Source organism: Chiloscyllium plagiosum, chromosome 21, assembly GCF_004010195.1.
Source record: "Chiloscyllium plagiosum isolate BGI_BamShark_2017 chromosome 21, ASM401019v2, whole genome shotgun sequence".
NCBI classification, from domain to species: Eukaryota; Metazoa; Chordata; class Chondrichthyes; order Orectolobiformes; family Hemiscylliidae; genus Chiloscyllium; species Chiloscyllium plagiosum.
In genome coordinates, this window is record NC_057730.1 from 25,936,471 (window position 1) to 25,961,413 (window position 24,943).

The 24,943-nt window shown below is 42.7% G+C and overlaps 1 protein-coding gene across 2 annotated transcripts in view; it reads left to right on the top strand.

The window, feature by feature from the left end:
• carhsp1 (calcium regulated heat stable protein 1) overlaps window positions 1-24,943 on the top strand; it is a 111,081-nt gene that overhangs the window by 35,546 nt on the left and 50,592 nt on the right. The window lies entirely within an intron of this gene.

Here is a 24,943-nt window from a genome sequence, read left to right on the forward strand (position 1 = left end):
CCTTGTGGCACTCCACTGGTCACAGACCTCCAGTCTGAAAACAACCCTCCACCACCACCCTCTGTCTTCTACCTTTGAGCCATTCTGTATCCAAATGGCTAGTTCTCCCTATATTCCATGAGATCTAACCTTGCTAATCAGTCTCCCATGGGGAACCTTGTTGGATGCCTACTGAAGTCCATATAGATCACATCTACTGCTCTGACCTCATCAATCTTCTTTGTTACTTCTTCAAAAAACTCAATCAAGTTTGTGTGTCATGATTTCCCATGCACAAAACCATGTTGATTATCCCTAGTCAGTCCTTGCCTTTCCAAATGCATGCACATCCTGTCCCTCAGGATTCCCTCCAACAACTTGCCTACCACCGAGGTCAGGCTCACCGGTTGATAGTTCCCTGGCTTGTCTTTACCGTCCTTCTTAAACAGTGGCACCACGTTTGCCAACCTCCAGTCTTCCAGCACCCCACCTGTGACTACCGATGATACAAATATCTCAGCAAGAGGCCCAGCAATCACTTCTGTACCTTCCCACAGAGTTCTCGGGTACACCTGATCAGGTCCTAGGGATTTATCCACTTTTAACTGTTTCGAGACATCCAGCACTTCCTCCTCTGTAATCTGGACATCGGTGTGAGCAGGCTTTGGATAGATGAGTTGTTTTGGACATTGGTGCACTCTCTTCAATGTTTTGATTTTGCATATTGTCCTGAAGACTTGTGCTGTGCTTAGTGCTATCCTAAGTGAGCCTTCTCCCTCCGTTTTGTAATGTCGCAAGTTGCGGTCTCCCATAGTTTGGGGATGGTTGGCTTCTTCAAGGATGTTTTTGAGAACCTGGGAGTTTGCTGCTGCAACTGCATTCTGAATACATGGTGAAGTCTGGTGTCAGGCTTCAGAACACCATCACCCATACAACAGATTTAGTGCTTTGATCTTAGTCTCAGGTTGACATCCTGCCATTGAATATTCTCAACAATCGAAAAGCTGATTGCTACTAGAATAAGACAAAAATAAGATATTGGAGAGGTGAGCGTGGATGTTCTAATGACCTTTTATTTGTCCTTAACTTTGTGATGGTCTTGTGTAGCATTATACTTAAGGGCTGTTTGAAACTATGAATTAATCTGTTTGCTGAATCATAAGTTTGCCTCCATTAAGCAAAAATCTGCATTGATTTAGTTTAATATTTAGATTCCTACAAGACTTGAGTTACTACAGGAAATGGAAACATTTAATGACTATATTAAGTTTCTATCTGTGGCCTAATATGCTAATAAATGTTAATTTTTTAATATACTTAATAGACTGTTGAAGGCCCTACTATCCAGTTACTGTTGTTATGATAGTATGATTACTCACAAGGACAAGACCCGAGGGAAAATTTTATAATTAGGTTGTGAATTAATGTAATATGTTGAAGAGAGGTGCGTGTAGTTATGATCGTGTTGTTCTCAATGTCAAACTGATGAATTAGCCATCTGAGCATGATCTGCATCTGTACGTTCGTTTCTGTTGTTTACCACAATTTACAAGTGCTGATAATTGCTGGTGTTTGAACAAGTCTTTAATTTTAGAGTTGGAACAGAATGCAGTGACGTGTTTCATCCATCAGTGGTCTTCTCTGTTCTCTTATTCTATTCATTGTGTGTGCATGTGGCAGTTGTACTGATAGTGTCTACCTTACCACATCAGCAAATGTTTTGATAATGTTGTACTAGCGAGTGCTGTATTTATTTTTCCCATTTTTTATATGCTCAGTCCTAAATAAGAATAAAAGTTTCCTAGTCGATCGATAGCTTCATCCATCTCCACATTTCTTGTGTCCTAGTATGGGTCTCTGTGATTCTTGAACGCTCTCTAAGCTTCCCAGTGGCAGATAATGGCAGATTTATTTTGGTTAAAAAAATTGAACTTTGTCTCATGTTAATCATTTTCAAGTCAGATGTTTACTTTACCTAATGTGGGATCTTAAAAAAAAACTTGTTTTATCCATCCTTCTTTGGAATCTCTTCTTTCTGATTTTAGTCACCTGTTCAAAGCATGTTTGACTCCACCGTGGGAGAGCAAATTGAGATAGAGTTGCTGAAGAGCTTTCAGAGTGAAACGTCATGAATGAATGTGGGCGCTCCACTCCTTTTCATCGAATAATCAGAGTTACTTTGGGGTTCAGATTAAAGGAATCTCCTGAGACTGGGTTGGCTTTTCTAATTTCCTGTTTCAGTACTTTGGGCTAATATACATTCCCATTATTCACATTCTCTTGAAACTAAGTGCTGAAACCAGACTGGAAGAAACAACAGTCAAACTTGATAGTTGAACATATGCTTGAGTTAACTGTTGCATGCTTTTGATAAAACTTGGATATTAATATTTGGAATACGCTTGATATTTATTCCACTGTATCTGTATCAGATGATGCAGTTCAAGCTTCGACCCATGTAAATGTTCATTGTTTGAAGTTCCTATAAGCCAAATGTCCTGTCTGCCAAAAATCTGCCCTCCTGCGCTCCTGATTCTGGGTTAACCTGTGCAGCTTTAATCATTGGACATTATTTGCATGAGATCAAATGGGATAGTGGTCATATCACTCCATTCCAACTCTTGTGAAAAGGTGGACCAAGTCATTTCAACAGAACAATGAGCTGTTCCATTAGATTCTTGTATGAGTCAGTACACAGAGTTAACAAGCTCTGAAAAATTATTTGTGTCTAGAGGGAGTTAAGGTCTCCTTTTATAGAGCGGATTGTGGCGAACACCTGAATGAAGGCCCGTTTGTTACCTGATAGGAATTTTAGTTCCCCTCAGATAAAAATACCAGGACTAAAGTTTGAGAGATTTATGCTGAATATACTCGAGTAATGTTTGATCTTGTGTCAAGGTTGGCCCTTCTCTTTTGGCCAAAAGTGTATTTGTTTTTGTTGATATATGCCTTTTGTGCAAATTAAGCCTCCATGCCCCTCCCCAACTTTGAGTCAACAAATTTGAGAACTTTTATCTTACTTACCATCTTTGTGCAGTTCTACTTGTTAGAATCATGGAACAGTACACCATTAGTGGCTGTTCAGGTTTTTTTAAACATATGTTAACACGCGATGTTAAAGCTATGAACTCACTGGGCACGCTGCATTCCTGCCACTCACTTGTTCTAATATAGCAGAAGCTTATCAAGAAGGTTTGGTAGATATGTTGCTCAATTTAAAAGTTGTTTGAAGTTGTCGAGATTGCAGAGTAGACCATAATGGTGCAGCTGCTGGAGAATTCAAGATATTGGAGAAGAATGTTCGAGGTGGGAGCAAGCTCTTGATACAGCTTAAGCTGATGCCCAAGCATCCACCATATAACCCTAGTCAGAAATGAAGTTGTGAAATTTTTCATGAAAATTACCCAAAGTGACTCTCAATTACTTGAGGAGCTGCCCGAATCTTTACCAAAACCATTTTTTAAGGTAGTCCTAGTTGGTCTTCAATATTTATAAAGAGAAACAATGTTGCACTGTGACAGTATACCAGTATTTCACAGCATCCCCCTAACAGGCTGACTGTATTTTGCTGGTTTATAATTAAATGTCAGCAGTTGAATGGATAAAGAGGTATTGAAAACAAAGAGGAGTCTTTCATAAATATTGTTTATATTGTTTATTGTTTAAATAAATAAAGTGAGCAAGATCAGAGGAAGAAGTGTTTGTGAAGAGAATTGGCCTTTGAAAGAGTAGATAGTTGTTATGTCGATGGGACAAAGCCTAAGCCAGCAGTAATATGGAAGGAAAAGCTCTTCATAAAGTGCAGTTTCCAAGAGGAGTGGTTGCTGTGTTTCTGGTGATTAAAGGATGCGTTGAAAATATGGCAGAGAACAGTTTGTAACATCTAATCAGCTGGATCATGTAAAAGATAAAAAGGCTTCTTGTCCATGATCAGATTGTACTTTTGTTGCTGAATTTCGTTTGCAAAATGTAATATTGCCACTAATCCTGGAGGTCTAACTGGCTTTATTCAATCATGGACTGGATGATCAGAGGAGAGAAGACACTCACCAGAAGAGGCAGCACATGGGCTCAGATGTTAGCAATCCTGTGTGAAAGGTTGGTTGAGGCCTAGGATGAAATCGGGATGGAGATTGTTGTTATATCATTCATGAAATGTGGACTATCCAATGTCCTTGAAAACACAAAGGTCATTATTTGTGGAATGGTGTAGTTGATAATGTGAATGCTATGAACATGATCTCAATAATGCCATTCAAAAAACAGATTAGTACGTGTTATTTGGCTGTGAAGGCGAGGGGTGAGTTTTATAGATTATACATATTCAGTGCATGCTCTGCTGGTAAGAAACCTTTTTCTATACTGTGAAAAATTTGACTGAAGTTTTGTATAAATAATGGTTATTTTTGAATTTTACTTCCGTGCACTAATTTTTAAAAAATTTACCGTCTCCAGATGGTTACTATTCATTTATAAATGGACAATTAATTAAAGTATTTTCCGTTGCTTCAGAAGGACGGGGTTGGTGGGACAGTCTCTGACAGCTGTGATAGTGAAGTGGTGGGAATGAGGGGATTTCAGTCTCCACAAACTTTACTCCTTTGAAAATTGACCCTCCATTACTACCACTTTCAGCTCACAATTTAGTCCAAGAAACAACTTTTACATGAATATGCATGATACTTTTCATATTACGTCCCTTTCCTTGACTTAAGAAACTGAAAATTTGAATTTAAACTTTGAAGTGAGTGCTTATTGTTGCTTCCATGTATTTCCTGCAGTGATTCAGGGTCAGAATTGTATAACCTATTCATCAGCCATACTTGGAGAAACCATGTTAAAAATAACTCTGAGATCCGAACGCATTGTGATAGGTAGTGCATCATTTGCCATCATAATCCCTCGATCATGTGTAATTCAGTTGACGCCAAGAAAGACTGTTCTTTGATCTAACTAATTATCAAATCAGTCAACCAGTCGTTGGATAATTCCTCTTCCCCCTTTATTTTAAAAGTTATTAAAGAAGATACTACCTTTTTTGGAGTCATGAAATAATTTATAATACAAATGAAATGTTTAGTTCTAAATATTTCAAACTTTTTTAAAAAAATCTTATTTTGGCAGGGGAAAGGTACCATAACAATGATGAAGAATGCCAATTTTTAAAAGCGTGTGCTAGTCTTCTTTTCTGTTCTGTATTGTGACCGTTATGTGAACTGAAACATAAATATTTGCATCATCTTCTGGAGTATTGATGAAAGAATGCAACAAAGACTTGCCAAGCATCTGTTTGAAAATTAGAATCAGTGCCGAAAGAGTTGATAGAATGGCTACAATATGGAAATGGGCCCTTCAGCCCAACAAGTCCACACCGACACTCCAAAGAGTAACCCACTCAGACCCATTCCTCTATCGTATTATCCTACATTTTCCCATGATTAATGCACCTAACCTACACATCCCTGAACATTGTGGGCAATTTAGCATGGCCAATTCACCTAACCTGCACATCTTTCGGAATGTGGGAGGAAACTCTCACAGACACAGGGAGAATGTGCAAACTCCACATAGACAGTCGCCTGAAGCTGCAGTCGAACACAGGTCCCTGCCGCTGTGAGGCAGCAGTGCTAACCACTGAGCCACCATGTCGCCCAAGTCCGTTTTCACGATGGTGAGTTTTGTTGTGGAAAGAGTTACTAAGGAAGTAGTATGGAATCATAGTTTCTGCACTGCTTGAGATGAAAGTGGGTTTTAAAAAAAAAATTGCAAGTGTTTTGAGCATAAATAAAGCAGGATTCTGGTCTGGCAGGTTAGATGGAAAAACCTGAGGAGTTGATGTTTTACATTTGGAGCCATTGTGAGCAAGAGTTTGTCAGCGTTTGAACTGTTCATTCCAGGGGTTCCCTTACTATTTCCCACTTGACTACATTTCAGGGCTGTTGGTTGCCCTGGCCTCTGGATGAAAACTGGGTGAGGTTCTCAGCTCTTCATTTGTTCAGAGCCCCCTGGTAGCCATTGGTGCCTCAGAACTCCTTGAAATTGGGGAGTCCTGTGTTCATATTTTCCTGTTCTCTGCACAGATCTGAGAGCTTCCAGCAACAGTGGTGTTTGTAATCTGTTTACTGCTTGAATTTGTATTTTAGAATATCTTCTGATATGAATGAATTGTTTGATAAAAAGTTGAGGTTCATCTTGGTAAATTGTGGACATAGCTGGGGCTATAACTGGGCCATTATTGAATTGGTGCAGTGATGGTGGCATCTTATGGGTCATGTCAGGTTGCGTGTGTTGCTGTGGGAACACTCTCTAATTCATGATTGTTTTACACTGGAGCCAAGACGTTTGATGTACTGACATTCTTTCTGTATCGTGGTTGACTCAAAATCGCTCCAGAACCACTCTTGGTATTGGCAGTTGGTGTGTGTTGGAAAAGTTTACCAATTGATACTCAAAACCCATTTGATTGCCCATTTCTTGACCATCTCGTCTCTGGCTCAGAGGTAGGGAAGCTTCCCATAGCATCCACCAGAAGACCTGATTTAGCAGGTGGATAATGTTGTAAACATGAGGTGTTTCAATTGCAGAAATGTTTCAACTACATTGGACATTTTGAGAGTTGAATTTGATTTTCTTGGAAACTGGAAGAATAGCTGGTTAGATCTTATTTCACTTGTTATACAATATGAAATGAATTTCAGATAAACCATTTGTGGCTATGTCAGTATCCTGAAGTATTAAGATGTAGAGCTATATATTCCTACATTGACTAATACTTAGTAAAATGTCAGCAGGACTGTGATTTGGCATTTTACCATGTTAAAATTGTGGAGTATTAAAATAAAATTTTAAATGATTGTTTGCTTTATAGCTCTGTTTGCTGATGCACATTTGCAGCCCTGATTAATAACCACCGTTTTGTTTGCACTGAGTGGCAGTTAGCAATTATTGCTGGAGAGTCTAAACAATCCATATGAAAAAACAGTCTGGTCAGCATGACCTTTCTGATTGCAGTAATGAGATTAATCTTGCTACACTGAATGTTAAAAGGCAGCTTTCATTCCAAGTTCTGGTGTTTATCTAATATTTCCGCATAACTGCACAAATCCTGCCCGGATCCATTATTCTCTTTGGGAATAACATCCTGCCTAATTTGCTTTTGGCACATATGTTAATAGAGGTGTCAATTAAACACAAAGCTCATCATTTAGCTCATAGCATTCATATATCCATGAAAGACATAAATTTAAGTTAAATTTTTTCTGGTTTGTTTGCTTTTTGATTGTTTCATTTTAGTTTTGTGGTGTTCTTTGACATGATGTAAGATGTACTACTATGTAGATCCAAATGAACTGGTTCATAATGGAATTCCTATTGTGCTGCACCACAACTAAAAGTCATTTGGTATATAGTTTTTCTTTTGTTTCTACCACATAATATGGGGGTTCCAGCGGCATTCTCATGACCAGATTTTTTTAGAAATCTAAACTGTGGCTTCTCAGCAGTCAGTGTTTGTAACAGTTTGGACAGCTTTGCCACACTTTTTTTTTTATCTGTAGATCTGTGGGTTTTTAATGAAAGATGCTGAAGAGCCTGTCAGGATCGGTATCAGGTATATCACAAAGTGAGATATCAACTTGGTACAACTACAGCACAGGATTACCTCAATGTCAAACAGGTGAGAGCAGCATGTGGGAGATGGGGCTAAACGATCCCACAACCAGTGAATCAGATCCGAGCTCTGCAATCCTGCCACATCCAGTTGTGAATGGTTGTGGACAATTGAACAACAAATTCTAGCAGGCAGTCTGACAAATACCCTGCTTCTCAATGATGGGGCAGCCCAGCAAATCAATGGAAAAGTCCAGTCTTGAAATATTTAAATCCATCTTCAGTCAGGGGTGTGAATCCATCTCTGGCTTCACTTTGGTCACAGAATCAAATAGTACACAAGAAGCCCTTTTGCCCATCATGTCCACAACAACAAAAACTACTCTAAATCTATGCTAGTTCCACTTTCCAGCACTTGACTCATGGTCTTGAAGGTTATGACATTTCAGGCATTCATCCAGGGAAGTTATTTGGGTGGAACTGAGAAATAAGAAAGGGATGATCACCTTATTGGGATTGTATTATAGACCCCCCCCCCCCAATAGTCGAAGGGAAATTGAGAAACAAACTTGTAAGGAGATCTCAGCTATCTGTAAGAATAATAGGGTAGTTATGGTAGGGGATTTTAACTTTCCAAACATTTGACTGGAACTTTCGAAAGCTGATTGGAGGCAGATGTTCGCAGTAAAAGGGACGGCTGGAAAATGGGAAACCTTCAGAAATAAGATAACAAGAATCCAGAGAAAGCATTTTCCTGTCAGGGTGAAAGAGAAGGCTGGTAGGTATAGGGAATGCTGGGTGATTAAAGAAATAGAGGGTTTGATGAAGGAAAAGAAGGAAGCACATGTCAGGTATAGACAGGATAGATCGAGTGAATCCTTAGACGAGTATAAAAGAAGTAGGAGTATACTTAAGAGGGAAATCAGGAAGGCAAAAAGAGGATATGAGATAGCTTTGGCAAATAGAATTCAGGAGAATCCAAAGGGTTTTTACTAATATATTAAGGACAAAAGGGTAACTAGGGAGAGAATAGGGCCCCTCAAAGATCAACTAGGAGAAAGTGAGGACTGCAGATGCTGGAGATCAGAGCTTAAAAATGTGTTGCTGGTAAAGCGCAGCAGGTCAGGCAGCATTAAAGGAACAGGAGAATTGACGTTTTGGGCATAAGCCCTTCTTCAGGAAAGGGGGTTTCTTGAAGAAGGGCTTATGCCCGAAACGTCAATTCTCCTGCTGCTTTGATGTGGCCTGACCTGCTGCGCTTTTCCCGCAACACATTTTTAACCCGTCAAAGATCAGCAAGGCGGCTTTTGTGTGGAGTCACAGAAAATGGGGGAGATACTAAATGGGTACTTTGCATCAGTGTTTACTGTGGAAAGGATATGGAAGATGTAGACTGTAGGGAAATAAATGGTGACGTCTTGCAAAATGTCCTTATTACAGAGGAGGAAGTGCTGGATGTCTCGAAACGGTTAAAGGTGGATAAATCCCCAAGACCTGATCAGGTGTACCCAAGAACTCTGTGGGAAGCTAGAGAAGTGATTGCTGGGCCTTTTGCTGAGTTAGTTGTATCATCGATAGTCACAGGTGAGGTGCCGGAAGACTGGAAGTTGGCAAATGTGCCACTGATTAAGAAGGGCGGTAAAAACAAACCAGGGAATTATAGACCAAGGATGTTGCCAGGGTTGGAGGATCTGAGCTACAGGGCGATGCTGAACAGACTGGTGCTGTTTTCCCTGGAGCGTCGGAGGCTGAGGGCTGACGTTACAGAGGTTTACAAAATTGAGGGCTATGGATAGGACAAATACACAAAGTCATTTCCCTGCGGTCGGGGAGTCCAGAACTAGAGGGCATAGGTTTAGGTGAGAGGGGAAAGATATAAAAGAGACCTAATGGGCAACATTTTCATGCAGAGGGTGGTACGTGTATGGAATGAGCTGCCAGAGGAAGTAGTGGAGGCTGGTACAATTGCAACATTGAGGAGGCATTTGGATGGGTATATGAATAAGAAAGGTTTGGAGGGATATGGGCCAGGTGCTGACAGGTGGGACTAGATTGGGTTGGGATTTCTGGTCGGCATGGACAGGTTGGACCGAAGGGTCTGTTTCCATGATGTACATCTCTATGACTCTATTCATCTAAATAGTTTTAAAGGTTGTGAGGTTTCCTGGCTCTACAGGCAATGCATTCCAGATTCCCACCATTCTCTGGCTGAAAAAATGCTTTCCTTGAATTCATTATAAACCTTCTGCCTTTCATCTTACAATTGTGCCCCTCATTATTGATCCTTCAACTGAAGGGAATTGCTGCTTTCTCTCCACTCTGTCACTGCCTCTAACAGCTCTCCCCATGACCTCCTCTGCTCTGGAGAAAACAGCCTCTCTCCATAGCTAAACTGCTCCATTAAGAAAGAAACTGACAGGATTAGATGCTACAAACGTTATGGGCACTGATTAACGTTCTGGCAATAGCACTAAGTTCCTGTGCTCCTGAATTGACTGCTTGCTGCCATACAGCTACAACACCAGTATCTGTTGGTAATGGAAAAATTGCCCAGGTCTGTACTATCCACAAAAAAAAATCAGATCTGGACAGTTACACCTCATCCGTCTACTCTAAATTATCAGCAGAAATGATGGAAGCGGTCATCAACAGAGCTGTTGATAGGCGTATAACAGTAACCCGCTTATTGATGCTCTGTTTACATTCTTTCAGAGCCTCTCCTTTCCTGACCTCTTTCCAACCTTGGTCCAAATATTTACAAAAGTATTAGCCTCAAGAGATGATGGTGTCGGCCCATGACCTCAAGGCACCATTTTAGTGTCACACCAGGTGAGGTCTTTAGATCAGGAGATAAAGGAATCCAAGTATGACCTTCGCAGAGCCATTAAAACAGACAAGGACCTATACCGATCCAAGCTAGAGAACCAGACAGATGCCTGGCGACTATGGCAAGGATTGAATGACATCACAGGTTCTAAACAGGGACAGTGCAAGATAGTAGACAATGACATATCCTTCCCAGATCATCTCAATGCCTTCTATGCTCGCTTTGAGCAGAATTGCGGCGGAGAAGTAACACCTATTCCAACAAGTCTGACAAACCTATCCCAACAGTCACTGCATTAGAGGTAAGATGGTTTTCCTTCATGAGAATCCAAGGAAAGCGATGTGATCAGACGGAGTACCAGGCCGTGCACTCGGAGCATGCGCAGATCAACTGGCAGAGGTCTTCTCGGACATCATCAAACTCTTCTTGCAGCAGGCCACTGTCCCTGCCTGTTTCAAGAGGGCCAACGTCATCTCTGTGCCTAAGAAAGCTCATGCAGCATGTCTCAATGACTACCGCCCAGTGGTCTTAACTTCGGTGGTCATGACATGGTTTGAAAGGCTGGTCGTGGTATTAATCAACACCAGCATCCCCACTACTTTTGACCCACTCCAATTTGCCTGTCGGACCAACAGATCCATGTCAGATACCATATCACTTGCCCTTCACTCCGCCCTAAAACATCTTGACACCAAGAACAGCTACGTAAGAATCCGACTCATTGACTACAGTTCAGCCTTCAACGCTATTATTCCCTCGAGACTGATTACTAAACTTAGTGATCTCGGACTAAGCAATTGGTGAAGATTAGGATCAATATTCATCCTCACTAACACTCAACACTGGAGACCCCAGGGGTGCATACTCAGCCCCCTACTGTACTCATTGTATACCCATAACTGCGTTGCCAAATACCAGACGAATGCCATTTACAAGTTCGCTGATGACACCACCATAGTCAGTCGAATCTCAGATGGCAATGAAGCAGACTGCAGATGGGATGTGGAAGACGTGGAAAAATGGTGCACTGAGAACAGCCTAGCTCTCAATGCCCACAAAACCAAGGAACTCATTATTGACTTTCGGCAGGATGTTATTCATGCCTCATTACGCATTAACAGCACAGAGATGGAATGAGTGGAGAATGTCAAGCTCCTGGGAGTGGTCATCAACAACAAGCTTTGTTGGACACTTTATGTGGATGCACTGGTTAAAAAGGCCCAACAACGTCTCCTCTTCCTCAGGCAGTGGAGAAAATTTGGCATGAATGCGAATACCCTTGCTAATGTCTATAGGTGCACCACTGAGAGCATTCTGTCTTCATGTATCACTACCTGGTATGGCAACCATACCATTCAAGATCGGAGACGGTTACAGAGAGTGGTGAACTCGGCCCGGACAATCATAAAGGCCAACCTCCCATCTGTAGAATCCATCTACCAGTCCAGCTGTCAAGGAAAGGCCACCTGCCTTCTCAAAGATCCATCCCACCCTGGCAATGTTTTTCTACAACCTCTACCATTGGGGAGAAGGTATAGAAGCCTGAACACACACACACACCTGAACTGGTTTTGAAACAGTTTCCACCCTACTGTTGTTAGAATGCTGAATGGACTCTCAAACTCTTAGCATACCATTACCTGTATTTTGGTTTTTGCTGCTGTTTACCTTTTATTTGCCTATCTTTGCTAGTTAACTGTGATCTGCCTGCATTGCTTGCAAGACAAAGCTTTTCACTGTTCCTCAGTACACGTGCCAATAAATTAAATTCAATTCACACCCAAGGACCCCCATAAAACTGAAGTCCAAGGGTATTGGGGTGAAAAGCTCCATACTGGTTGTAGTTGCACCTAGCCAAAAGGATGATGGTGTTGGTAATTCAAGTTCAATCGTCTCAATCCCAGGACAGCAGTGCAGAAGGTCATTAGGACAGATACTTCTGAACCAGCCTTTTGATCAATGTTATTAAATGCCAATGGTGTAGGTTGGTCTTGAGCCCGGCCTCCTGGTTCCGATGTAGGAACACTTGCACTGCACCAAAGGGTCCCCGATCCCCAGGTTAGTGTCCGCAGCCCAACCATCTTCAGCTGCTTTATCAACGGTCTTCTCTCTGTCACTATCATTAGGACAAAATTGAGAGTGTTCTCTGAGGATTAATCAATGTTTACCATTTGCAACTCCTCAGATATTAAAGCAATCTGTTTACATACAGGAATACTGGACATATTCCAGGCTTTGGTTGATAAGTGTTAAATAACAATTTTGCTACACAAATGTCGGACAGTCTCCAAGAAGAAGAAATCTAAGCATTTCCCCTTTATGTATTACTCTGAGGTTTCCTACTGACTACAGCGTGACTGGCCATATAAATACTGTGTGGCTACATGAGCAAGTCAGAGGCTGGGAATGTAGTGAGTACCTCACCTTTTGACTCCCCAACATCTCTCCTCTGTCTAGAAGGCAGGAGTGTGGTGGAATCCCCTCCATTCGCTCAGGTAAGTGCACCTTCAAGTCTGCTGTCTCAACACGTTTGGCATTGTCCAGGCAGCCCATTGGTTGGCATTCCATCGACCACTGGTGCCCGTGTGTACCATGTGTGAGATGCAATTTAGTAACTTAGTGATGATCCTCTGACAGTACCTTCCAAATCCATGTCCCTGGAGGAACAAAGACAGCAGATACATGGGAACACCAACATCTGCGAGTTTCCCTTCAACCACTCACCTGACTTGGAAATCTAATACAATTTGGGTCAAAATTCTGGACCTCCCCAGTTATAACCATCCCATGGACTGCAGCGGTTCAAGAGACGTGGCTCAAGAGTAATTAGGAGTGGACAACAAATGCTGGCCCAACCTGTCATGCCAACATCTGACAAACAAATAAATAGAAATGATGGCTATTTGTTGCACCCAGAGATTAGGTTGAAGGGTGAGAAAAACTTATTAAACTGGATCTCTACTCTTTTTACATTGTGTGGGCATTTTTGGGGTTTTCCAGACTGGTTAATATTCATGACTAGAACTGATGCAGCTCAAAATACCATTTGAATTAGGCAAGGAGAGTGTGAGATTTGACAATACCACTTGGTTTTAGGGTTGTGTATGAGTTTTGAAGTAAGATTTTCACTCTTTAGCAAGTTTTTAAGTAGCCATGTTCTGAGTTTCCGTTTGCCGAGGTGAGATAATGAACCAGTGAAAAGCAGGCTGACAGCAGTCATTGCAGCCTGGTGTCAGCTTGTCTACTTCAAAACCGCCACATTTGTTGTAATTCTACTGTGCACTGATAAAGGCCTGCTGTCTGCTAGGTGAGAAGCTGCAGTATTTTCTTTGTTTCTTTGTTTTAAAGTTGTCATAATTCAAAACCTTTGTTTGCTTGAATTTAGTATCACTGTTTCTCAAACAAGAACGGTGCTTTTTAAATGGGTGTTAGTTTATGGACTGCCTTGATCTATATTGTATCTCTGGGACAGAACACCTACGTAATACGTAATTTAAAAAAGTTAGCTCCGAATATTCCACTCGGAATGTTTTGTTTTTAATAGCTTTAGTAATTATGGTAATGTTTAGGTACATGGTTTATGAATCAGTTTCATAAGAGAACATAACATTGTACAAGAATATATTTGTTTGTTCACCGTGAATATAACTTCTGGGGACGAAAAAAAAAAGAGATGGACATTTGTCTTGCTTCTGAGACTTCAATAACACACCGACCGCCCCCGCCCAAAAACAAACTCAGCAGAGTTAATTTGGACTAGTTTCTAATAAGACATGAGAAAACCTTAAGACTTAGGAATGCAAGTTGGAAAATTGAATATTCTCCAGCCCAGTTTTGTGGAGCAATTGTTCTGAGACGCATTTCGAGGTAACCTCCTGTTAGAAACTGAAGCTGGGTATTGTCCGTGCAGCAACATTTCCAGGAATCTTTGGTCTTTGAGAGATGAGAAACTTCCACATTTGCTTTCACTGTTTTTGATAAGTTTTTAGAGTTATAGTGTCATAGAGATGTACAGCACAGAAACAGACCCTTCGGTCCAACCCGTCCATACCAACCAGATATCCCATCCCAATCTAGTCCCACCTACCAGCACTCAGCGCATATCCCTCCAAACCCTTCCTATTCATATGCCTTTTAAATGTTGCAATTGTACTAGCCTCCACCACTTCCTCTGGCAGCTCATTCCATACACAACACACCCTGTGTGAAAAAGTTTCCCCTTAGTTCTCTTTTATATCCCTCCCCTCTCACCCTAAACTTATGCCCTCTAGTTCTGGACTCCCCGAACCCGGGGAAAAGACTTTGTCTATTCATAATTCTATTGCCGCTCATAATTTTGTAAACCTCTCTAAGGTCACCCCTCAGCCTTCAACACTCCAAGGAAAACAGTCCCAGCCTGTTCAACCTCCCCCTATAGTTCAAATCCTCCAACCCTGGCAACATCCTTGTAAATCTTTTCTGAACTCTTTCAAGTTTCTCAAAATCTTTCTGAAAGGAAGGAGACCAGAATTGCACGCAATATTCCAACAGTGGTCTAACTAATGTCCTGTACAGGCACATCATGACTTCCCAACTCCTGTACTCTATACTCTGACCAATAAAGGAAAGCATACCAAACGCTGCCTTCACTATCCTATCTACCTGCGACTCCACTTTCAAGGAGCTATGAACCTGCACTTCAAGGTCTCTTTGTTCAGCAACACTCCCTAGGAGCTTACCATTAAGTGTATAATTCCTGCTAAGATTTGCTTTCCCAAAATGCAGCACCTCGCATTTATCTAAATTAAACTCCATTTGCCACTTCTCAGCCTATTGGCCCATCTGGTCAAGATCGCATTGTAATCTGAGGTAATAAAATAAGTTTAATAAATTGATTGATTTACAAATAATGATTTGTTTCAACCTTGCTAGGTTAGACATAAATGAGAACCCTGTTGTTATAATCTGAGATCTGAGAGCTTTCAGTTGAAGTGGTTTTCACAACTCAACCTCTGAAATTTGCATATCTGTGCCTGCTGTCATTCTCTAGTCATTCATCATTCATTCATTGACAGTTCCCCGCAGAGGAGGGTGGCTCTCTTCACTCTCCAGGTGAGTCCGTAGACGGCTGTACAGACCGCTACGACTACCACAGGTTCTGTTATGCTTGGGGCTTCAGGTGGTCATGGGAAGGGGGTGTGTGGCAGTTGATATGGCAGCATGATCCTTTCACTATTTTCGCCTGGCTTCTATTTTTTCCCAATGGCAAGTCTTGAGGTCTCGGTGCCTTCCCGGATGCTGCCCCTCCACTTTGGATGATCTTGGGCCAGTGGTTCCCAGGTGCCTGTGGGAATGCTGTCCTTTGCCAGTGAGCTCTTGAGGGTATCACTTGAAGTGTTTTATGTGTCCACCTGGCGCAAATGCTATGAGATACCTACAGCGAAGGTGTTGGTCTTGGAATCCCCTTCAGACTTGAATAGCCTGAGCAGTTGCAGCAGCTCTGCAAAGATTTTTACAACTATCAAATAAATCTTAAAGCCGGTGGGGCTTTCTGACTGCTGCTTACCATGCCATTAGCTCAGGTCAGGAAAACTCAGGACAAAAAAAAACAAAAAGTAGGTCACGCAAATAAGTGTTCAGACCTCAAGGTGAGAACCTCAACTGATGGTGTTGCAGCTTTGGTAAAGCTTCCATTAATCTCCTCACCTCTGGCAATTAACGTCCTTGAATTTTATTTCTTGAAAACGAGCAAAACTCTGAGGATGTTGCAAACCTACCATGTTACTTCCAAGCTCACTATTTGCATAGAACGTTTCATTTGGTTTTGAAATTTCTGTAGTGAAATTTCAGTTCCAGTAGGGGAGTCACTTGTACAGAAAGCTGAGTGGCATTCATGTAAGGGATTTCAACTGGGTGTTCATTGTAGGATACAAGCAATTATTTAGCAACTGTGCCCATTCTACAAGGGAACAGAACAAAGGTGAAGCAATTTAAGGTGCTATCAATAAAATTTGGAAGAATGTGCGTAAAGTAGGGTTATCGACGTCTGAATTTACAGAAGATATTTCTGTAACTACTTTCCCAAAAGTATATTGTGAGTAACTTGCAGTATAACTGCATCAGTGTCTTCTGGAGATCAATTTATTCTCTTGGTCTGTTACAATGTAATTTTTAGCACAGGAGGACTGAGAGTATCCAGCCACTCGAACCTGTTGAGCAGGATTTTCATGGACTTGGGAAAAATCAGTGGTTAGCACTGAATTCTGTGACTCCTGTTTATGTCCCTGGCACCCCTATCACTTTACCATTATTGGTTAAGGGTGCAGTGGAGAAAGTCCCGAGCCCACCCACCCTGCACTTCCTATCTGGCCAGCTCCATTTATCCTGGAGAGGCATCTCCTAATTCCCTGCATTTTTCATGGAGTTAGGTCAGTTTTTAAAGGACTTGTGATGCACATCTCCTCACACGTGTTGTGTACCACAGTCTGGATGAAGAACCTTTGTTTGTAAGGTAAGTTCAGAAGATCTTGTCCATGCTCCCTGTGCCCCTCTAACACCACCATCCCATGTATATTGATATTAATACATTTTATATATAATACACTCTTTGCCAAACTCTGGCATTTCCATATCCAGTCACCAACTTTGCACTCTGGACAGAACTAATGACCCTACAGTAAAGACAGGATGTAGGGGGAAATAAAACTTTTAAAAAAGTAATTCATTCCTAATTGTCTATTTCCTTTAAAAAAAACTGCTTTTAACCACACCTCTGAGCATTGATCATCCAGATGATTTCAGTTATCAATAACAGAAACCACTACAACCTGATACTTGCTTAATCTTGTGTAAGTGAAATTGAAACTGTGCAATTGACAGAGTAGATCACAAAGCAAGAACTATCAATCAATCAATCAATGTTTTCTGGCATCGAGTTATTTAAGCAGAATAATAGATGTCTAGGGAGAGGTGATAAACCAATGATCACTTTTTTTTAAATATCGCCTTGGATGTGGACATTGCTGGTTGGCCAACATGTATTGCCTGTCCCAAGCTGCCCTTGAGAAGTGGTGGTGGGATACTGCAGTCTATATACTGTACCCACAATATCACTGGAACAGAGTTACAGGATTTGAATCCAGTGACAGTGAAGGCATAGTGATATATTTCCAAGTCAGATGGTGAGTGGCTTGGAGGGGAACTTGCTATTGGTGGTGTTCCCCTGTACCTGCTCCCCTTGTCCTTATAAATGGAAGTGGTTGTGGATTTCGAAGCTGCTGGGTGAGGATCTTCGAATTTCTGCAGCGCATTTTGTAGATAGTACACATTGCTGCTACCATGCATCGTTTGGAGAGGGGGTGAATGTAGATTAGATTAGATTATCTAAGGTGTGGAATCACACCATTCGGCCCAATAAGTCCACACCAACCCTCTGAAGAGTAACCCACCCAGACCCATTTCCCTCTGAATAATGCACTTAATGCTATGGGCAATTCACCTAATCTGCACACCTTTGGATTGTGGGAGGAAACTGGAGCACCCAGAGGAAACCCATGCAAACATGGGGAGAATGTGCAAACTCCACACAGACGGTCACCCAAGTTAGGACTTGAACCCGGGTCTCTGGTGCTGTGAGACAGCAGTGCTAACCACTGAGCTACCATGCTGCCCCAGTCGTGCTAGGCAAGTGGGCTGCCTTGTCATGGATGGTGTCGAGCATCTTGATTGCTGTAAGGGTTAGAACATAGAACATAGAACAATACAGCACAGAACAGGCCCTTCGGCCCACGATATTCTGCCAAACATTTGTCCTAGCTTAAGCACCTATCCATGTACCTATCCAATTGCCGCTTAATGGTCACCAAAGATTCTGACTCTACCACTCCCACAGGCAGCGCATTCCATGCCTCCACCACTCTCTGGGTGAAGAACCCACCCCTGACATCGCCCCTATACCTTCCACCCTTCACCTTACATTTATGTCCCCTTGTAACACTCTGTTGCACCCGGGGAAAAAGTTTCTGACTGTCTACTCTATCTATTCCTCTGATCATCTTATAAACCTCTATCAAGTCACCCCTCATCCTTCGCCGTTCCAACGAGAAAAGGCCGAGAACTCTCAACCTATCCTCGTACGACTTCCTCTCCATTCCAGGCAACATCCTGGTAAATCTTCTCTGCAAAGCAGAGAAATGACATCCAGTGAGAGTGAGTAGACTGTTGTTGGGATGAGGTGAAGGAGCCTCTTGGCAAAACCACATCGTCTCCAACCTCATCCGTGTTGGCAGATGTCGTTGGTGATGGTGGGGAGGGCTAATGGAGGGGGGGGTGAAGAGGAGGAACTCAAGCGGCTGCTGCCTGCACCTGTCTTCAAAGGGACCACTTTCAAGAAGAGGTGGTGAGCTTTGCACCCAAGAGAGCATCACGAGGAGAGATCAGGGGCTTGTCCACACTTCCACCCACTTCCCCCTTGGCTCAAAGCTGAAGGCACTTGCTGAGATGCAAGTCCCTCAGTGCTGCCAGACTTCAAAATTCCTTTGGAGCTGCTTCTTGGGAGCTTTTTCTGACAGTCAAGTTCCCACCTCAAATCATGCTCTCGTCTGTGCTCAGCAGAAACCAGTTTCCAAGACGGGACCAGTTATCCGCATCAAGTGCAAACACTTACCTGTTCTACCTCAGGAAGGTTGACTTCAACTGTGCCACGTAGTGTTGTGCTGGAAAAGCACAGCCAGTCAGGCAGCAGCCGAGGAGCAGGAGAGTCGATGTTTTGAGCATAAGCTCTTCACCGTGAATGTGATGAAAGGCTTATGCTTGAAACGTCGACTCTCCTGCTCCTCGGATGCTGCCTGACCACAGTACCACACCTTTCCAGCACCACACTTTTTGACTCTGATCTCCAGCATCTGCAGTCCTCAATTTTTCCTTCAACTTGTGCCACCCCTACAACTGCCCAGCTAAGATCAACATAGATGTTGTCTGGAATCTCAGTTCTGTATGATTTCAAGTCCAGTTGCACACATTGGAGTCTCCTCTGGGACAGAAAAGACCTGTTCAAAGAGGATAGGTCTTACCCGAGCTGGAAAGGGACCCATATCTTAGCAGGGAGCTTTGCTCGTTCCACCCAAAGAGACTTTATACAGATAGAGAGGAGAGTGGAGGAATTACAAGTCATGGCGTAAATAGAAAGGTTGGTGGGGAAGGTTCTGAATGTGAAGAGAGCACACCAATTAGAAAAGAAAGAAAAGAGAGAATCAGGGTACATTGTAACTCTGAAGAACGAAATTGCATTTATTTCAGTGCAAGGGGTCTTCCAGATAAGGCTGATAAACTCAGAGTGTGTTTAAGTACATGGGATTGGGATTTCAGAGCTTTTACAGAAACTTGGCTGAAACATGAACAGGACTGACAGCTCACTGTTCTGGGGTTTAGATTGTAGGGAGGATATTTTCCCAGGTTGGGGAGTTTAAAACCAGAGGACACAGTCTGAGGACAGGTTGTTAGGCCATTGAGGATTAAGATGAGGAAATATTTCTTCATGCAGAGGCTGGTCAGTCTGTGAAGTGTGTGACCACAAGAAGCTGTGGATTCCAAGTTGCTGATTATATTCAAGAAAGAGATGGATTTTTATGTTTAAGAGACAATGAATTGAATTGAATTTATTGTCACATGTACCGGGACACAGTGGAAAGCTTTGTCTTGTGAGCAATACAAGCAGATCACATAGTTATCACACAATGACTATGTGAAACGGAAGAACAGGCTGGAAGGACTGAATGGCCTATTTTTGCCCCAAGTTTCACCAATACAGAGCTCTGGACAGCCAATTCAGTCCTTCAGAAGTGCGGTCACATTGTAGTGTTGGGAAGTGTAGCAGTAAATTCAGGACGTCTCAAAATACTCCATAGCCAATTAATGAATTTTCAAATCTCACAACAATTGTCATATCAAAGGCTATAAATGTCAATTTGTTTCAAACTATGTACTGTATTTACCAGAATGGTTCTAAAGTGATTTGTTTTTATTCATTGAGTATAAGGATAGGCAGGTTATGCTGCAGCTTTACAGAACTTTCATTAGGCCACACTGGGAATATTGCGTACAGTTCTGGTCACCACATTCTCAGAAGAAGGGTGAATCTTTGGGGAGGGAACAGAAAAGGTTTACCAGGATGTTGCCTGATATGGGGGATTTTAGCTGTGAGGAAAGGTTGAATAGAGTTGATTTGTTTTCACTGGAATGCAGGAAGCCGATGGGCGACCTGGTCAAACTTTATAAGATTGTGAATGGCATGGATAGAGTGGAAAGTATGAGGCTTTTTCTCAAGGTCGAAGGGTCAATTGCTAGGGGACACGAGTTCAAGGTGTGCGAGGGCATAAGTTTAAAGCAGATGTGTGAGGTATGTTTTTCACACAAAGGTGGGTGAGTGCCTGGACCAGGCTGCCAGAGGAGATGGTGGAAACACACACTATAGCAGCATTCAAGAAGCATCTAGACCAGTACATGAATAGGTAGGGGATATAGGGAAATGGATCCCATGAGTGAAGACAGTTTTAGAATGGAAGGGCAAAATGTGTCAGTGCAGGCTTAGAAGGTCTCAGAGCCTGTTCCTGTGCTGTATTGTTCTTTGTTCTTAATTCACGCACAGAAAGATCCCACAACCAGCCGTGAAACAAATGAGAAGACAATTTGTTCTGATCTTGCGATATTTGATACTGGCTCATACAATGCAGATGATATCAAATGCTGTCTGTCTCTTTCCCCAAAAGGGCAGTGAAAGCAGAGCCTTGAAATACTTTTGAAGGCAGAAGGCACTCTACTCTTGATGAGTAACGGGAGTGAGGTTATCCAGGATAGGCAGTACCTTGAGCAACCAGATCAACCGTGACCTTTCTGAAGGGCCAATTGACTTGTTCCTGCTCCTGATCCAAGGGATGTTATGTAAACCATCTGGAGAGCAAACGGAACAGCAGTTAAATGTCTCTCTGCAAAGATGGCATTTCTATCCGAAACAGCAGCACCCTTTTAATGTTGCGTCCAACTGGTTTCTGGTGATCAGTCTCCAGAGGGGCATTTGGAACTACAGCTATCTGACACAGAGCCATGTGTTTCACCCACTGCTTGCACTTCACCATCGTGTGGCACTCAGACAGTATCACTTTTGAAGCACAAACAGGCAGAGTGGGATTCATTGTGAAGGAAGACTTGGGGATATTGCGAAGATTAACTTAGAGTTGTAGAATCATAGAGTTGTACAACACGGAAACAGACTCTTTGGTCCAACCCGTCCATGCTGACCAGATATCCTAAATGACTCTAGTCCCATTTGCCACCATTTTGCCCTTAACCCTCTCAACACTTCCTATCTAGTACCCATCCAGTTGTAATTGTACCAGCCCCCACCACTTCCTCTGGCAGCTCATTCCATACACGCACCACCCTCAGCCTCCAACGCTCCAGAGAAAATAGCTCCAGCCTATTCAGCTTCTCCCTGTAGTTCAAACCCTCCAACTTGGTTTGACAGATTGCACATTCCAGAGACCTGGGGGACAGTATGAGCCTGGCTCAGAAGTGCATGCCAACAGTCGGCATCCAGTCAAACAGCCAGTGTGCACTCCCTGCCCTGAAGCAGATGAGACGTCAACTGAATGTATTTGTGGCAGTACAACCCAGTGCCAGGACAAATTGCTTACATTGAAAGTGGAAAGGAAAGGAAAGGTAGATCCTGTTTAGTAGTTTAACTGGGTGTAAATCAGTGGGATGTCCAACGTGGTGAGCTAAATGGCACATCTTTGGAATAACATACTTGCGCCCTACTATGTAGGGCCTGGGGTCTAGAACACACCCACTCAAATATCAATCACTTACCTTCCCGACCAGCTCTGCGCTCCAACCTCACTTCCGCCCAGCTCGTGCCGCTCTCTGCTGTGAGAAGCAAATGTACACATGCAGGCAATTGTGCAGTATTTCATCACATTCCTGGCTTGTGCCTTGTAGATGTAGATAGGCTTTGGGTATTCAGGAGGTGAGTTATTTGCTGCAGTGTTCCTAACCTCTGACTTGCTCTTGTAGCCACTGTATTTATATGGCGAGTCCATTTGAGTTTCTGGCCAATGGTAATCCCCAAGATGTTGATAGTGGGGGATTCAGTGATGGTACCACCATTGAATGACAAGGGGTAGCGGTTAGATTGTGTCTCATATTGGTGATGGTCATTGCCTGGCAATTGTATAGCACAAGTGCCACTTGCCACTTTTCAGCCCAAGCCTGGATATTGTCCAAGACTTGCTGCATTTGTGCATGGACTGCTTCAGTATCTGAGGAGTCACAAATGATGCTGAACGTTGTGCAATTATTGGTGAACATTCCCATTTCTGATCTTATGATGAAAGGAAAGTCATTGATGAAGCAGCTAAAAATGGTTAGGCCTAGGACAGTACCCTGAGGAACTCTTGCAGAGGAATCCTGGCTCTGCAATGACTGACTGACTGATCTTCAACAACCACAACCATCTTCCTATGTGCCAAGTCTGTCTCCACCAGCAGACAGTTTGCTCCCTGATACCCATTGAGTCCAGTTTTGCTGGGGCTCCTTTATACCACACTTTCTCAAATGTGGCCTCGAAGTCAAGGGCTGTCACTTTGACCTCGTCTCTGGAATTCAGCTCTTCTGTCCGTGTTTGAACCAAGGCTGTAATGAGGTCAGGAGCTGAGTGGCCCTGGCACAATCCAAACTGGTGTTTGTTGAGCAGGTGCTGCTTGATAGCAGTGTTAATGACTCCTTCCATCACTTTACAGATGATTGACAGTGGACTGGTTGGTTGGTAATTGGATGGGTTGGATTTGTCCTGCTTTTTGTGTGCAAGCCATACATGGGCAATTTTGTACATTGTCGGGGAGATGCAAGTGTTGTAACTGCACTGGAACAGCTTGGCTCGGAGAGCAGCAAGTTCTGGAGCACAAATCATTTAAAACCATGGATTCTAACCCCTTCTTTGACTTCACTTTGTAACACTCCATTCCATGTAAGAACTTTTAAAAAATCTCCAGTTTCTCCAATATCGGTGCTTTTGAGAGGTCATCCTCTTTTTGTCAATGTATGCACTTCCTCTCCCCCACCCTCCCACTTAACTTCTACAATCGCCCCAAATCTGTCCCCCCTGCTGCTATCCTATGACACCTTTCCACGTAACCCAACACACAGACACTTGCAATTCTTCTATTGATGTGGTCTCCTTCATGGTGTGGATGCCAAGCACAGATGGGGGATTGATTTGAGGAACACTTCTGTTCATTCCATAAGGGGAACCCTTGCCTTCCTGTCTTTTGTTGCTTTAATTTTCCATCCTGCTCCTACTCTGACCTTGGCCTGCTGCAGAGTTCCAATTATGCATACACCCAGCAGGTTATGGCTTTTCATTAGCATTTGACGCACCTCTGGAGCAGGTGGGATTTGAACCCAGGTCTTTGATGCCAAAGGTAGTCACAGTGCCACTTGAATGCTCAAAGCAGAAGTATTTTGAATCAACATGTTCAGAGATGAGATCGTTTCCATGCAGGTAAGGCTTGAACCTGAGCCTCCTTGTTCCAAGGTGGGGACAATGCCATTGTGCCACAAAAGCCCTTTTAGCTGATGAATTATAAGTTTAGGAAGTGTGAGCTGGAAGGTACCATATCAATATCAATGGGAGCATCATAGTTCAGAATTGTTTGTGTAAGAAATGCAAAATTAGCTTTCACCTGCAGACCAGTCGGTGCAAAGAATTTGCTTAATTGTTGTGACGCTAAAACCATCATAGAGTCATACAGCACGGAAACAGACACTTCCGTGCTGATCAGACATCCCAATCTGACCCAGTCCCATTTGTCAGCATTTGATACATATCCTCCTTAAACCCTTCCTATTCATATACCCATCCAGATACCTTTTAAATGTTGTAATTGTACCAACCTCCATCACTTTCTCAGGTAGTTCATTCCATACACGCACCAACCTCTGCGTGAAAAAGTTACCCCATAGGCCCTTTTTAAAAAATCTTTCCCCTCTCACCTTAAACCTTTGTCCTCTAGTTTTGGAATCCTGTAACCTAGGAAAAAGACATTTGGCTATTTATCCTATCCATGCCCTCTTGATTTTGTAATCCTCTATAAGGTCACCCCTCAGCCTCCAATGCTCCAGGGAGAAAAAGCCCCAGCCTGTACAACACCTCCTTATAGCTCAAACCCTCCAGGTCTGGGAATATCCTTGTAAATCTTTTCTGCACCCACTCAAGTTCGACATGTTTCCTGTCAAAGGGTGGCCAGAATTGAACACAAATTCTAAAAGTGGCCTCACCAATGACCTGTACAGCCGCACCATGATATCCCAACTCCTATACTTGATGTTCTGACCAATGGAGGCAAGCATACGAAACCCCACCTTCACCACCATCAGTCCACACATCTTTCAGCTTTCTGCCAGCAACTTCCATGGTCTTGAACAGGAAGTGGGTTCTGTGCAAAAACAAGATTTGAAAGTATTGAATTTGATGTATTACCCGTTGCTATCTTAGCT